We start from the raw sequence: 14,850 nt of genomic DNA, 5'->3' as shown, positions 1-14,850 counted from the left end.
GTCCTGAATGGGGTAACTATGCCCCTGAAGGACCAGGTGCGCAGCCTGGGAGTCATTTTGGACTCACAGCTGTCCATGGAGGCGCAGGTTAATTCTGTGTCCAAGGCGGCTGTCTACCAGCTCCACCTGGTACGCAGGCTAAGACCCTACCTGCCCGCAGACTGTCTCGCCAGAGTGGTGCATGCTCTAGTTATCTCCCGCTTGGACTACTGCAATGCGCTCTACGTGGGGCTACCTTTGAAAGTGACCCGGAAACTGCAATTAATCCAGAATGCGGCAGCTAGACTGTGACTGGGAGTGGCCGCCGGGACCACATAACACTGGTCCTGAGAGATCTGCATTGGCTTCCAGTATGTTTCCGAGCACAATTCAAAGTGTTGGTGCATAAAAGAAACCTGAAGCCAGATCAAGACCCAGTTAAGCTCTTTGGTGCCTTTCAGAAGCATCCTGTAGCCTTATTAGACTTTACCGACTGCTGGGGTTTGCGTTGCTCCCGGGAGGGAGGAAGGAAGTCAAATGACACCGAGGTCAAATGACACCCCAGGAATTCAAGCACGTCAGCTTATACACGTAAGTTGACATCCATGACCATAAACAGTTATTCCTGTTCCGGCACTCTTGACCATAAAACGTTGTTCCTCTTCCTATACTCTTATCTTGGGGCAGGAGGTCACCAACTCTAAGAACGTTCTAAGGCACTGTTCCCGGGTCTCTTGTCAGACTTGACAAGGTCTGTCCATCTTTTGTGGTCAGGATGTAAGATAAGACCCAGACGCGCCATCCCTGCTCTACTGGAACTGGCATGGCCACTCATTGCCGTCACGGACTGATAAGGGAGAGGGCTTTGAGGACTTGTTTATACAGCTGGCTTTCTGTTTATGCATTGACTCAAGAGCTCAAGTTAATGCATTTTAGGAAAAATGGGGATTTTGGGTCAGTTTCAAACTGACTGAACAGAAACCCATTCCTTCAATCCAAATTAAACAAACACACAGGCTCAAACGTTACCATAGTAGTCTGCATTTGATCTTGTACGAAATGAAGAACTTGTGTTCTTAGGTCTAAACTTGAGGAGTTGACCTAAAGGACAAGAACACCAAGGGTATAACACAGATTGAAGGCATCAGCTCCCCATTCCCCAGAGATGTGTCTAAATGAGAGTTTACAAAGCACATGTTGGCTGAGCTCTCTAGTTAAAGAGAACTAGAGCCATTCCCTGAGAGTAAAAGAATCCAAGTACAGTGGTACCTCTGGTAGTGAACGGGATCTGTTCCGGAGGCCCGTTCGCAACATGAAAAGAGCGCAACCCACAGCGGTGTGTCTGCGCACATGAGGGCTGTGATTCGCCGCTTATGCGCATGCGCATGACATCATTTTGCGCGTCTGCACATGCACAAGTGGCGAAACCCGGAAGTAACCCTTTCCGGTACTTCCGGGTCGCCGCAGGACGTATCCTGAAAGAACGTAACATGAAACAGATGTAACGAGGTGTGACTGTAGTTGGAAAATCAGACCCTGTGCTAATGCTTTCATAGTTGCCTTAATGTTGTGTTAGGGAGGGAGAGAAGGAAATCATCTGCCTTAAATGATGTTGTTCCCCTCTCATGCTGGAGCCAGGATGAAAAAAAAATAATGATGGCTGGTACTCAGCTGGCTTGGAGTTTAGAACAGTCACTGTGGTATTATTATTATGCTATGCTCTATACCAAGGATGCCTCATCAAAAATGAGGAAGTGATTGGATTCTGGAACAAGGAGGTTGGCGAGTTTCAGATGTTCTCTCCTTCCCTTCCAGCATGGAGACCTGGGACAAGATCTAAATAGCTATTTTAGAACCACCCAAAGACTTGGTACAAATTAGCATGATAAATACACACACTAACCCTCAATGTGTATAGAGTGAACAGAGTGAACAGCTTCAAGTTCATCTAAAAGATGGCAAACAGCAAGTAGTTGGGGGAGGGAGAAAAGCCTCAATATTTTATCAGGATGTTTATTTAGAAATCAAATATTCCTCAAGCAGTAAGTTGGATCTAAAAGATAACACTCAGAAAACACACTCACACCATTTGTATGTTTTATTATCATACAATATCACCTCTCTGCATGGCACTTTATTAAATTAAAGGGCTTACAAATCTGTAAAGCCACACAAAGGAGACAACAGAGGCAGGGGGGAGGGGGAAATGGAAGCAGCGTTGAACCAGGGAAGAATAGGCAATTATTCCAGTTGCATGTATACAGTACAAGGGAAGAATAAGCAAATATTGAAGTTACATGCACTTAGGTTTAGCAGGCATAAGGCATAGTATGAGAACTAGCAGGTAAATACCAAATTCTTCACAGAAGTGGGTTTTGAGGAGGAATATGAAAAAGGTAAGAGATTGGTCAGTCAGAGGCATTCTCAAAGACAATTCCAAAGAGCGCTAAAGGGGCAAGTACAGTTGTTTGAGTAACATGAGTAAGCAAACCATCAGTAAGCAAAGTTATGAGTTCCACTTTCCTGGATGGCAAGACATTGTGGCCATCACACCAGGACAGTTAGAAAGCAATCTTCAGTTTTAGGTTCATATGTGATACACATCAGAAGTAGGCTCATACAGCATAGGGGGAGCATTTTCAGTGTAAACAAAAGTAGTCCCTAACAGATGAAACACGGGTCATTTGATATATTAAAATACAAGAGCAAAAAAAATAGGACCATCTGAAAGGTGGGTGGAAGCAAGAGGGGAACAAGAACCAAAACAGGGATATCAACAGTGGAACCAATAAGCAAGGGATGGGGAAGCTGTGGCCCTCCAATGATGTTGGGCCTATTGCCCACATCATCCCTGACCACTGGCCATACTGATAGGGGCTAGTGGGAGTTAAGAGTTTAACAACATCTGGAGAGCCACAGGTTCCCTATCCCTGCTCTAAGACACCTAGACAGCAGAAATGCCTCTGGACAGTATTCAAATGTGAGAATGGAAGACAGGGGTTACTCTCTATGCTCTCACAATGGTGAATGGGCAGCCAAGTGTGGGTGCCTCAGGATAAGTGATATAATTGCAAAGGAATTGGTATATTAAGCAGTGTTATAGAAATAAACAAGATCTTCCTGGGAAGTGACAACTTTCTGGCTGTATGAGATCCAAATTTCAACTAGAGCACCAGCTTTCTTCTAACAGAGACCATACAAATGCTTTCAATGACGTTCACAAGCAAGGATTGAATGCAATATTCTCCCCAGTTTTATGCCCCCAGGATCAAGTACTCTGAGTTGAACTACTCCATGTTAGACCATCATGAAACATGGAGGTTTATTTAGCAATCATGGCTAATGGCAGCTGATAGAGCCACCCTTTAAGGACCTAAGATCTAAAGTCCACAGAGACATGAAAAACTTCCTTACACCAGGTCAGGCCATCTGTCCACCCAGCTCAGTAGTGTCTACACTAAGTGGCAACAGATCTCTGGAGTTTCAGACCAAAGACCTTCTCAGTCTAACTGGAAATTCCAAGGATTGAACCTAAGACCTTCTGCTACCAAACAACAAGGTTGTAACTAGCCACTCAGAGTGAACCCACTGAAATCAATATGCTTACATTAGTCATGCCCATCAATTTCAATGAACCTATTCTGAACAGAAGCAATATTGGATATAACACACATTCTCTGAGCCCAGCTTTGGCTGGGGAGGGTGGGATATAAATAATTATTATTATTATTATTATTATTATTATTATTATTATTATTATTATTATATTTTAATATATAATTTTTATTAGTTTTTTAAACATATAATTTTCAACAGTAATTAAACATACTTTTACATCTTAATCAAATTTTTGACTTCCATCAATCCTGTCTGAAAATTTTCCAATCTAATCTCTCAGTATGCATTTCTTATCTTCCTTATTACATTTCAAACTCATAAACAATATCTCTATCATTTTCTACTTTGTAACACTTCGTATATTTCTCCTTACAAAACTTCTTGTAGTCCTACTAGCGTAATTTGTTGATTACAGTTGCTCTTCAAATAATTCATATACTTCTTCCAATCTTCTGTAAATCTCTGGTCCCGCAGGTTTCGAATCCTTCCTGTCATTTTGTCCAATTCTGCATAGTCCATTAATTTCGTCTGCCATTCTTCTTTCGTCAGAATTTCTTCTTGTTTACATTTCTGGGCTAACAATACTCTTGCCGCAGTTGTTGCATATAAAAACAATTTAACATCTTGCCTATTAATGTCCTGACCTATAATACCAAGTAAAAATGCTTCTGGTTTTTTTAAGAATGTATATTTCAACATCTTTTTCATCTCATTATATATCATTTCCCAGAAGTTCTTTACTTTTTTACATTCCCACCACATATGATAAAATGTTCCTTCTTTTTCTTTACATTTCCAACATTTATTATTTGTCTTATACATTTTAGCTAATTTTACTGGTGTAATATACCATCTATACATCATTTTCATCATATTCTCTTTCAGAGCATTACAGGCTGTAAATTTTATCCTTTCATTCCACAACCTTTCCCATTCTTCAAGCTGTATATTATATCCAAAGTCTTTTGCCCAATGTATCATTACCGATTTCACTTCCTCATCTTTCAAATGCCATTCCAACAGTATTTTATACATTTTAGACATTGTTTTACATTCATTGTTTAATATTTCTATTTCAAATTTTGATTTTTTTTATCATCAAATCCTTTTTCCTTTAAAGCCTCTTTATATATTTCATTGAATTGGTGATAGTGCAACCAATCATTTACATATTCTTTAACTTCTTCATATGATTTCATTTTCCATTTATTTCCTCCCCCCCCAACAATTTCTCATAGGTAACCCAATTTTTACTCATATTTATCTTTTTCACACTCATAGCTTCTAATGGAGATAACCACCATGGTCTTTTACGTTCTAATAAGTTTTTATACCTGTCCAATACTTCATATAAAGATCTTCAAAATATGTGATTACCAAATCCTTTATGGATTTTTGTTTTATTATACCATAGATATGCGTGCCAACCAAATCTATTGTCATAACCTTCCAAATCCAACAAATCTGTATTTCTTAACAGCATATTATTATTCTTATAGCACTAAGTTAGGGCGCTTGCCTCCAGGAAAATCTTAAAGCAGGACCTGAAGGCAATTTCCTTTCCTGCTTCTCTTCATTAACTTGCATTAAGTAGCAATTCAGTAACTTGCATTAAGTCTCTTAATCTGAAAACTGTATACAGTAGTATAGTAAGCCCGCATCTTACATAGGAGTTAGTTCCAGCGATCTCGCCTAAAGCCAAAATTGTAAATTGGGTTCAATGGCAGGCAGGATTGCCAAAGTCATTTTTCGCGGAACACCATGCCCTATTAAAAAAAATTTTTTGCCACACATGTAAAGCTGAATGTGCACAAGTTAAATGTGCATAAGTTGTAGGTATACTATACTGCCACTGGGGACTGCCTGGTTGGCATTGATCCATAGCAGGGCCTTCTCTGTGGCAGTTCCCTATTTGTGGAATGCCCTCTCTGGTGAGGTGCTTCTGTCTCCCTTGTACTGTAGCTAACTTTCAGGAGGAGTTTAAAAAATGTGCAAAAATGCCTATGGCTGAATGATGTTATTCATAGCAACCCAAACATCACTAGTTCAGAGAATATTTTTAACTGTTTTTATAACTTTTAATTGATGTGTCTGTCACCATGGACTCCTTGAAAGGAAGGGAATGATATCTGCCTTTTAACTTACCATGGTTTTCAATTATCTTTTCAATGCTTTTAAACAGTCATTTTAAATGTTTTAACTGATAATAATATTGCCTCATTCATTTTACTACAAACAAATCTTGTGAAATAAGCAGGATATAAATGGAGCAACAAAAACATAACTTCCATGACTAGTGATCTCCCCTCACCTTTCAGCCAACAAACACATGCACACTTTATCCCCACAACAACACTGTGAGGTAGGCTAAAAGAGAACGACTGGCCAAAGGACACCCAATTGAGCGGCTACAGCTGAGTGAGGATTTGAACGCAGATTTTCCCTGGTCCAATGCTCCTAAATAGCAACTACCACAATCTCAATGACGGCTGGCCTCTCCGCTCTCTCAAGGGTGCCCTTTAAAGCTGTGCAGGTGCAGAGGGTGGGAGGAAGCCCGAGAAGGGAAACGAAGCCCTTACAAGGGCGCCACGCTGAGGGAGGAGGCCACGTACCTGCGGAGGGGAGGAGCAGATGCCAAGGCAGCCTCCGGGGAGGGGAGAATGGAAAGGTGGGGGGTAAGGGGAAGAGGTGCTAACGGTTCTTTTCCCTGAGGAGAGAACCCTGCAGGTGGGGGTGGTGTCAAGGGGCAAAGTTCACAGGGGAGGTCAGGAGGGGTTACTTCCGTTTGGTGGTTTTAACGTCATTTCCGTCTAGAAGGTTTCATACTACAGTTACCTTTCCCAAGCTTGTGCACTCTCTGACTTTTTTTGGACTACATTTCCCATCAGCCCAAGTAGAGCAGTCACATTGGCCAATCAAAATGGCGATCATCCTTAAGGTTATAATCCTTGTGCGTCCCCTCCCTCCTAGAAACCTCCAGACCGAGACCCTTTTAAGTAAATTATGACTCTGATTGGTCCCGAGCCTCCCCTCCAATAATCTGTCAGAGAATTGGACCTCCCCTCCAATCCTCTAATTAGTGAAATGAAAATATGGAAGACAGCGATTGGCTATGCGCTTATTAGCCAATGAGAACAAGCGGCACTGTGTGCCTGAGAGAAGGGGGAGTAGTGCTGTGAGGTAAAGTAGGTCAGAGATCAACGAGGCTCAGGTCCTTTCATTTCTCCTTAGCAAGCACCCACCTATCTATTCATGGGGCTGTTGAGCGAAGTGACGCGGGGCCTGGTGCATGGCACAGACCGCACGGCCGCCTGGATGAGCAAGCGGGGCCCGCACAGTTTCTACAAGAGCTGCGGTGCACACCCCTTGGGCTACCTAACGTGCAGCCAGAAGTTTAAGCTGGTGCCGGAGAAGGTGCCATGCCTGGTGGTGCCGGACCTGAGCGGCTTCAAGCTGAGGCCTTACGTTTCCTACCGGGCCCCCGCCAGCAGTGAGCAGCCCCTCACGGCCCGTGCCCTCTTCCAACAGATGGTCGCCTCCAAGATTGAGAAGGACGTCAAGGCCTGTACCTTCAGCCTGCAGCAGCTGGAGAAGTATGGCTTCGAGCCGACCCAGGAAGGCAAACTCTTTCAGCTCTTTCCCAAGAACTTTGTGCGCTAGGGTGGCGTTGCAAGTGGAAGGAAAGCTGGTGTGACTTCCACACATTTATTAAGCAACAAAAAAATTAAGAAAAGTTTTTTAAAAACACGAAATATTCACTCTTCGCAAAACTTTTCAGCTCTTAAAAGGAGCAAGACGCCAAAGGATTGGAACTAAGTAGAAACTCTGGGGTATCTTCAAGAAGTTCCTGCTTTCTTTTCATTGATGCTTGAGTCATCTCAGAGGGCTGGGTGAGCAAGCAAGGAATGTAGAAAGCCAGAGGAGCACCACAATTTTGCCAGCTGCTGTGTTGTAAAACTATAAGGGATACATCACACATGTCAGGGAATTGGAGACAGAGAAGGGGGAGAGAATGGGGACTTACAGAGTTAAGCCTCCGTTACTTAGCAGCTGTACTTCCTTGGACGAGGAGGGTGACAAACGGCTGTCAGGAAGCAATGAATCAGAGAGGGGGGAGCCACTTCCGGGGCCCAGCCACTCTCGTAACAGAGGAAAGAAGGGGGTTGGGTTCAGGAAGTGGATATGCTGGAAGAAATCGAAAGCTGATTCAGTCTCTGCAACTGACTCACCATGATGCAGGCTGACTCTCAGAGCTCTTTGTAAATAGCAAGAAGAAACCAATAAATCTTGTAAATATGGTTGGATTCCCGGACTCTTATCTCTGCTAGCACTCACCAGTCATCCCTGACAGCTTGCAGAGACTCATATGCCGGGTGCTAGTAGGAGAGAGCAGATAAGAGCAATGGAGAAGCAACTGGCTGATTTACAGCAACGCAACGCCGGTCTGGAGGCTCGGGCAGAGGAACTGCGTGTCAGATTGGAGGAGAGTCGAGCGCATCAAAGAGAAGCGAGAGGGGACCTGCTGGGAAGAAAAATGCCTACGCTGGTGGGTAAATTTAACGGGGATCCTCAAGAATATTTGGGATTTAAAACGGAGATGAAGATGTCAGTATATGGAAACATCACTGCTGCAGACAGCCAGATTGTTGACATCACATGATGCGGCTATCTGTGGGAAAGAAGAATTTCCCAGGCTGGATAAGTCTTTGTGAAGTGTGTAACTTGAAACCTTCCGACTGCATATGTTCAGGAAGTTTGTCAGACTTGCTGGAAGAACTGAACTGAAAGGATGTGTTTTTCTCTAGTGCTGTAATGTCAGAAATAAACATCATGTAAATAGATTTCTGACTTATTTTCTTTCCCCTGCGAAAGCAGGAGAGAGGGGTTGTGCATTTTACCCACTCTTGGGAAAACGTCGCCTATCAAAATCTCCCTGGTCTGTCTGGATGTCAGCCAGAGGAGGTTACCGGTAAGCAAGCTCCGAGGACATTATGGCTGGATGGTGAACGCGAATTGAAAAGTCTTCGGTTCCCTGAGAAAAAAGCTCCTGTTTTGGATAAAACAGAGCGGAGAGAAGCCAAATACTTCGCATTCCAGAGTTGATAAGAAGTTCTGTTGCTAAACGACAAGACGTGAGTACTTTTTGAGCTAAATTTATGAGCTGGTTAGCTTAAAGAGAAAAGAGAGAAAAGAAGCTTCAGAAACGAAAGCAAGGCTGGGTGTTTTTCAGCGACGCTTGTTGTAAACAAACTGTTGGAAAAGGGACTTTCCAAGCTGATAGCTGTTGGATTGCAGTGAAGGCTTATTGTTTACAGACTCTGTGGAAGGGAAAATTCCAGGCAGCTGGGCTGACTGCCAGGTGCAAGCAGCTTGTAAACAGCCCAATAGACTTTTGGATTTTCCAGCTTGTAGCTGAAGCTGCAGTTTGGATTAAAGATGGCTCTGTTCTCTCAGAAACTGAATAGCCAAAACTGGCTAGAATGGTCATTTGCAATAGAATTCTTGCTGGTGGGAGAGCAATTATGGGACTTAGTCCAAACTCCACAGCCTGTTGCTGTGCAAGCACAGGGGAAGAAGGCTGCAATTCAAAATGAATTGAAGCAGCGTGTCCTGAGAATTTTGGCGGAAAATGTGGACGCTCATCTTGCGCCAGTCCTAAAGGGTGCACAAGAACCAAGGGTCGCTTGGGAGTCACTCCACAAAGCTTGTGAAGCTGGGGTGGGAAGCAAGGACCGAGAGTTGGTTGCGCCAAAGGGGGAGAGCCAAGATGAAGCTAGCCAAATTCTTGAGAGCTCATTGAAAGCTGGGAGGAGCTTTGAGCCACAACAGGGAAGTGAAGGGACTGTTGCTGTTGCTGCTGGTGCTGTTGCTGTTGATGATCCTAGCATTGCTGCAATGGCTGTTGCTGATGGGGGGAGTGAAGCTCAGAAATCAAGCACCCCCACTACAATTGCTACAGAGGAGAAAGCTGTAGCTCAGAATGCTGTTCGTCAGGAGACACCACGTCAGGAGAAAGGAGCTAGAGGGAGCTCTGTAAAGCCTGAGGCGTCAAGCAAAGGTCGTACCCAGTCCCAGGCAAAACCAGATATGGCTTTGATGTCACTAAAGGCCACATCATCCGTGGAGAACTCATTTATTGTAGACACAGGATGCACGCAACACATGACGTCACGCCGAGAACTGTTTTCTACGTTTGAGAAGCAACGCTTCACTGTGAAACTGGCCAATGGTCAGGAAATGGAAGCAACCGGGATCGGAACTGTGTATCTAGAAAGCCTGAACTTGACTATAAACAATGTTTATTTTGTTCCTGATTTAAAGTACAATCTGTTGAGTGTATCTCAAATCACTAAGAAGAAACTGGTGTTATCGTATGATGAGGAAAGCTGCAAAATCTACAAAGATGGAGAGCTGTATCTTTCTGCAAGAGAGAAAGACGGACTATATCTGTTGACATTTGATGAAAGTGATTATAAAATGTGTACAGCATGTGAATCTAAAATGCTTTCTCTTGCAGGTATCTCGAAAGAAGACACGAGAGGAGAGGACTTCCAGGTTAGCGCCATCGGCAATGGCGGAATTCCTCTGATCCAGAGGAACCCGCTCCGCGAAAATTGGGTCTTGCCGCCGCGGCGAAGGCAGAGACCCTTTAATAATCCCAGGCGGAGGAAGCCTGGGAACGTGAGATTTGGCTGACACCAGGAGTGCCCCCCCTACACGCAAGGAAACCCCTTTTTCGGGGACCTGAAGCAACGTGGGGTGAGCGGCGTGGTGTTTTGAATCGACCGCTATTTTTACGGAGTGAAGCCGCACAGCCGTTGCCGGAGAGCGCTGACTTTTTCCTGGGGACAATTGGACTCTAAACAAGTACCCGTGAGTAGAACGGAAAATTGGGCTAAGAAACACTTTAATTTGGCACTCAGCGGGAAGGTCCTAAACAGGAAGTCCGCCTTCCGCTTTTGTAAATAGTCTGAAGCAAAAATCGTGCAAGCCAAAGTCTGGAAAGTTGTACATAAAGGTTTTAAATTCCTCCTGTTTTGATCATCTAAACCCCTCTTGGAAGCAGGAGTAAAGAGGGGAAATTTGACTGTTCAAGCCTGCAGGAGAGAGAGTAAAGAAAGATAAATTTCCACCATCTCAAACCTGGGAACGGGGTGTCAGAGACGGAGATTTTTGGTGAAGTTCATTGACTGTGAATGGAACATCTTTTGACAGTTAGTTGAAGAAGAGAAACAAATTGATTCCAATGTTGCCTTTTGCATTTAAAAGAAACAAAAAATCCGAAAAATGAAAGTAATTTTTCTTTGTTGGATCTGCTTTTAAAAGATGGATACAAATAGAAATTGCCTCCTCTAGAGGGAGCTTGTTAAATTCTTGCTGGAGTCGTTCTGGGGATTTTACAGCTGTGGAGATTAGGATCGTGGGACCAGACTGTGACCTTGAACAAAAATGTGTTTGGAAGAAGTTTTGGTGCTTGCTTTTTGCAAGACAAGCGCTTTGTTGGAGGAGATGCATGAGAAGATGGATTTGATGACTGTTGCAGTCAGAAACTTTGGACAAACAGTGAATATGTATACAGAAACCACCCAGGAGCCAACTCAGGAATCTGTTTTGATAGAGCAAGTGCAAACGCAGAAGATAATGGAGGAGGCTGCTGTTGAACCTCAAGTAACACAAATGGAGAGGCCCGAGGCCCTACAGGAGCATAAGCTATTGTTGTCGAAGGCTGAATTCGAAGTGGGCCAGGGGGGGTCTGGAGTTGTGGCGCCCCTTAAGTTTGGAGGGACTTTGAAACATGCTTTTAAATATTTTCTGGACTACACTGTTGACTGTGGGGAATGGGACTGTGGGGAATGGGCCGATCTGCTGAGGAGAGATGGAGATATTTTTGAGTTGGAACATCCCCAAGACCTACTCCTCAATGAGAAAGGAAAGAAATTAAGAAAGAGATCTACAAAAGACAAGGTAAAGTGCAAGTACAAACAAGAAGAAGACCTGCAGAAGGGACATGGAAAAGACTTAAGAGCCTCGGATATAAGATTACCAGGTTGATGGACTAGATGGAATGGACAGTAAGGGCTGACATAACCCGAGACCAGGAAGAAGAGACGCTGGAGGAAGATTGGAAGAAAACTTTTAAAAATTTATTTTGCAAATTAGTGTAAAATTAATGAGTATTAGGAAAAATGTTGGAATGAAAATATTTGGCTTTAGCAGAAATGTTATAAGGAATTATGTATAAATAAATATTAAGTTTTAAGTCTTAAGGTATTTTTGGGAAGATAAGGTTAAAATAAACTAAGGTAAACTGAATGACAGAATATAGTGAAAGATGGAAAGGATTTGCTGAGTTAATTAATAGGTTAGACTGTTAAGACAAACTATTTTAAAAAAATTGAGAAGGATGGAAAGAATTTGCTGAAATAAATAACTAAACTAGAATACAAAAAGGGAGGTGTGAGGAGGTCGATGAAACAAGTTAATGAAAGATAAAGATATGGAATACTGTGTTTTTATTGTTATTGTTGTATTGATTTTTATGTTTTTTTTTCTTTTTTCCCTCTTTTAAGTATTGTTATATATGCTTTGAAAATTTTCTTTTGTTGTTGTTGCTTTTTTCTTTTTTCTTTCTCTGTAATTTTTGAAACTTCTAATAAATATCATTAAAAAAAACGAAAGAAGACACGAGAGGAAAGGCAACAAAAATTAACAGTGTTTTTCAGCGAGTGTATGCTGATGTGATTGGTCCTTTAGTACCATCTAGAGGCAATGCAAAATACTATCTTGTATTTGTTGATCATTTTTCTCATTATGTATGGATTTACATTTTGCAGAGTCCCAGAGAAACCTTAGAAAGGTTTAAGGAGTTTTGTGATAAGGTTAAGAATGTTCATGATGCTAAAATTGATTTTCTTTTCACAGATGAAAAGCCAATTTTTCTTTCACAGGATTTTCAGGATTTCCTGGAGAAGCAAGGGATAGAGCACAAGGTTGTTGCTTCAGAGGCTGCATGGAACAAAACTGTCTGTGTAAAAGTGAACAGAGAGTTGCAAAATGGCATGAAGGCACAATTGCTGAGTTCACACTTGCCACATGAGTATTGGGCTGAATCTTTATCATGTTTTTGTTACACTTGGGTGAGAAAGGTTTCAAAAGGTATGGAATGTTCTCCTTTTGAGAGGCTGTTCCACAGAAAACCTTCTCTAGCACATTTTAAGGTTTTTGGATCTCAAATCCGAACTGAAACTCCAGATGGGGTGAAGAATGCCAGAGGCATTTTTGTGGGTTATGAAAAGGGTCTCTACAGAGTAATTTTGTCTGAATCTGGTCAGGTGATTCTCACAAAATTTCTAGAGAGTGCTCCTGGACAGGAGAGAGTAATTTTTCACACATTTCCCACTGCTGATGATTCAGATGATGAATTTGATTATTCTGATTATAGTGGTACTGAAAGTGACACAGAAAGCTCAGAGAGTTCTGTTGACACAGTCATTGAGAAAGGTTCACACACAAAAGCTAGATCTTCACAAGTTAAGGATGAACCACTGTTTACTATTGGAACTGGTTCTCCGAAAAATCCTGAGACTGAACCAGTCAGCAAGGAGGATCAGCACCTCATACGCAGGTCTGAGAGAATAACAAAGGGCGTACCACCAAAGAGGTATTCTCAAGAGTTTGCTAGTTCAGCTGTTGCATGTATTACTATTGTTGACAACTCAAGCCAGGTTAAGGGTATGTCTAAGTCAGAGACAAAGACACAACAGGGAGTTGCTAAGCATAACACAACATTCCCTAACCAAGGTAATGCAGATGCACTCATTCCTTGGAAAACAGACAACCAGAGAGGTACATTGGTGAAACCAGTGGCGGGTAGTTCCAAGGGTGGAACTGAAACAACAGGGGATTGTTATATGTATAACAACTGTTTGTTTTCTTCTCTGGATCAAGCTTTGTCCGCAGCTAACGATGATTCATATGGGGGAGGATGTCAGTATATGGAAACATCACTGCTGCAGACAGCCAGATTGTTGACATCACATGATGCGGCTATCTGTGGGAAAGAAGAATTTCCCAGGACGTTCACAGGCTGGATAAGTCTTTGTGAAGAGTGTAACTTGAAACCTTCTGACTGCGCATGTTCAGGAAGTTTGTCAGACTTGCTGGAAGAACTGAACTGAAAGGATGTGTTTTTCTCTAGTGCTGTAATGTCAGAAATAAACATCATGTAAATAGATTTCTGACTTATTTTCTTTCCCCTGCATTTTACCCACTCTTGGGAAAATGTCGCCTATCAAAATCTCCCTGGTCTGTCTGGAAGTCAGCCAGAGGAGGTTACCGGTAAGCAAACTCCGAGGACAGTGAGAGGGGCCAGCCTCTGTGCAGGGGGCTTGCAAACCAACAGAAATATGCCCTAGAACTGCAGGGGGCTTATTTTGCTAACGATGCGCAGAAAGTTGCTTTTCTAATTAGCCACTTATCGGGCCCGGCTAGAGATTGGGTCAGGCCACTGATAGCAGCTAATAACGATGCTCTTTGGGACTTGACAAAGTTCTTTGAGGCAATGGGCATCATGTTTACACATGAGAGTCAAGTTGATATGACTCAGCAGGAGCTCTTGGCTTTGAAGCAAGGCAATTTGTGCGCAGTTACTGGTCCCAGTTCGCAATGCTGGTCCACAAGCTGGGGTGGGATTTGAGTTCAGAACCAGTGCAGGCTCTGTTTAAGGCCGGGCTGAATTCTGAAGTGAAAGATGAGCTTGCCAGAGGGCCTCAACCCCAAGATATGGACGCGCTAACCAAGGCTGCTTTAGCAGTGGGTCTCAGACAGGAAGCCCATTTGCTGGAGAGAAGGCAGAGCAGAGGGCGGCGTTTCCATGGAGATTGCATTCTTGAGATGCCGGCAGAGGCTACTGAAGGTCAGAGTCAGCCAGAGCCCATGGAAATTGGCTCAGCCCACGCGCAGGAACATTCAAAGGCCCAACTGCCGAGCAAGAAGGAGGGAAAGGACTGGCAGGCGGCCAAGAAATGTTTTTTATGCCAGAAGCCAGGACTCTTTGCCAGAGTGTGTCCGGAGCGTCGTAACTGGCAGGGAATGGTGGGGGCTATGCCACAGGGAGAAGAGGAAGTGCCCCAGATGCAGGGAAACGGGAGGGCCTGGCTGGTGGTGAACCGGAGCAACAGCCAGGCAGCAGCAGCAGCGAAGAGCCCTGACCAGAGCACTCCAAACCGGGCATAGTGGTGAGGGTGTTGCTGG

The 14,850-nt window shown here is 43.4% G+C and overlaps 2 long non-coding RNA genes and 1 pseudogene across 3 annotated transcripts in view; 2 read left to right on the top strand and 1 right to left on the bottom strand.

Annotated features, from left to right (window-relative positions):
• The window catches only part of LOC309333278, a 332,363-nt gene that overhangs the window by 173,787 nt on the left and 143,726 nt on the right, over positions 1–14,850 (bottom strand). The gene's annotated exons all lie outside the window — the stretch shown is intronic.
• LOC309333147 (large ribosomal subunit protein mL41 pseudogene) lies at positions 6,765–7,358 on the top strand (annotated as a pseudogene). Its single transcript has one exon. The product of its transcript is annotated as a large ribosomal subunit protein mL41 pseudogene (transcript).
• On the top strand, positions 8,513–13,831 carry LOC309333289. Its single transcript, XR_014152451.1, has 2 exons — positions 8,513–8,566; positions 13,546–13,831. It is a non-coding gene; the product is annotated as an uncharacterized lncRNA (long non-coding RNA).

Source organism: Podarcis erhardii, assembly GCF_964252035.2.
Source record: "Podarcis erhardii genome assembly, chromosome: W".
NCBI lineage: Eukaryota > Metazoa > Chordata > Lepidosauria > Squamata > Lacertidae > Podarcis > Podarcis erhardii.
The sequence above is the reverse complement of the archived record's forward strand: the minus strand, read 5'-3'. Positions and strand labels throughout refer to the sequence as shown.